At 39.7% G+C, this 1666-nt stretch overlaps 1 pseudogene; it reads right to left on the bottom strand.

The window, feature by feature from the left end:
• Positions 1–1213: 1213 nt before the first annotated feature.
• On the bottom strand, positions 1214–1333 carry LOC132634563 (5S ribosomal RNA; annotated as a pseudogene).
• Between the last annotated feature and the right edge of the window lie 333 nt (positions 1334–1666).

Below are 1666 nucleotides of genomic sequence, written 5' to 3'. Positions count from 1 at the left end.
GTCATGAATTCCTTGCAAATATACCCTCTTTTTTCTTCTCCTTCCTGCCGCCAAGGCTAGTCCATACTCATGAATATTTCCCATACATCCTTCTATTTCCTTTATAATTAAACCTCGGTATTCCTTATCCTCATCCCATGTCATTGATGTACTACCTCCCGGTTAGCTTGGTTAGTTCATTAACCTCTCGCTTATCCTTGGTGATTGCTCAATTTTTCTTTTCTTCCTTTCTTCTTCTTTTGACCAGCCCATTAGTGTACCTTTCCTGCTTTCATCCTCAAACCTTCCTTGAGTTCCTTCCTCCTCGAGCGCCCTTCTCCACTTGTTATTTTATAGTATTGACCCTGAAGTTCGAGAAATATTCCTTTTAACGTGTAAATCCATTCTATTCTTAAATCATCTTTTAAGAAAGTTTCTCCGTTTCCGAGGCAACCGTGCCAGTATGACATTTATCCCTTTATACACCTCTCGAGAGCTGGAAATATCTTAGTATCATTGCAAGGCCTGATCATTCTCTCTCTTACTTCACATCCTTATTTGTGATTACTATCCTTTAGTCCCACTTTTCGAAGTCTGTTTTCTGACCCCACACATTCATCTTTTGTTTCACACTGCCATACTTTATCCCTTTCGCATGCCTACTTTCGAATTTTATCCAAATAGTCCCTTGCCTTACCCATCGACCCTCTTGGAAGCTTCACTTACCCTCGTTTCTTACACTTTTTTTTCTCAAGGCATTCTAATCTCTTTACTTTCTATATATTCATTTTCTTTCTTTCCCTGATATTATCGCATTAAGGCTTTCCAACTCTAACCTGTAGTGAAAGTAACATCAAATTACCTTGTGACATCTATCACTTGAACTTCACTACCCTGTTCGATTGATGCCTTCAGTATACCGCAACGTCGGTTGCTGGGACCCATACACCAGTTGGCGCAGCCCCATATGGGATGTCCAACACACACACACACACACACACACATATATATATATATATATATATATATATATATGTTTACTAACGCCTCGCTTACAAAGTACTTCCCAATACTATTTGAACTCATCCTAATTCTAAAGCTGTGATGCACTTTTTTTTCTTTGCGGGTCTAGTCTGCCTCATCCTTCACGACCTTTTATGGTTTCTAACCACTCCGCATACTCCAATTTCCCTTAGGCTACTCTAGCTTCTCATCTGTCTCTTATGTATGAATTTGTAAGACTCTTAATATACTTCCCAGGGGGTTACCCATCCTAGTATTTCTCTCACCCCAGCACGCTTAACCTTGGAGTGCTAATGGGATCCAGTGCGTTAGTGCTGGTATAATCGCATACACCTTACTGCGTGACCTTCCTCACATAACCTAAAGCAAGTTGAAGTTTTAACAGATTCCAAAACATTCTCGTAATGCATCTCCCTCCGAATTAGAAAGGATCACTTACTCGTCTGATTAAGCAAATGCTATTTTGGCCTTTGAAATCATCAATAATCACCTTCAATCTGCATGTATGACGACTACTTTTCATCCTAGCTTTCAAGATTCCCAATGGTAGCGAAGGCATCTTGATCGTAGTTACTTCCAAATACTTAAGTCACTGATCCCCTTTAGGATTTTCGCTCATCACTATTCAGTATTACCCTGAAGTAAATACATACGCATATAGGAA

This window comes from Lycium barbarum, chromosome 3 (assembly GCF_019175385.1).
Source record: "Lycium barbarum isolate Lr01 chromosome 3, ASM1917538v2, whole genome shotgun sequence".
In the NCBI taxonomy this organism is placed as follows: domain Eukaryota; kingdom Viridiplantae; phylum Streptophyta; class Magnoliopsida; order Solanales; family Solanaceae; genus Lycium; species Lycium barbarum.
The sequence above is the reverse complement of the archived record's forward strand: the minus strand, read 5'-3'. Positions and strand labels throughout refer to the sequence as shown.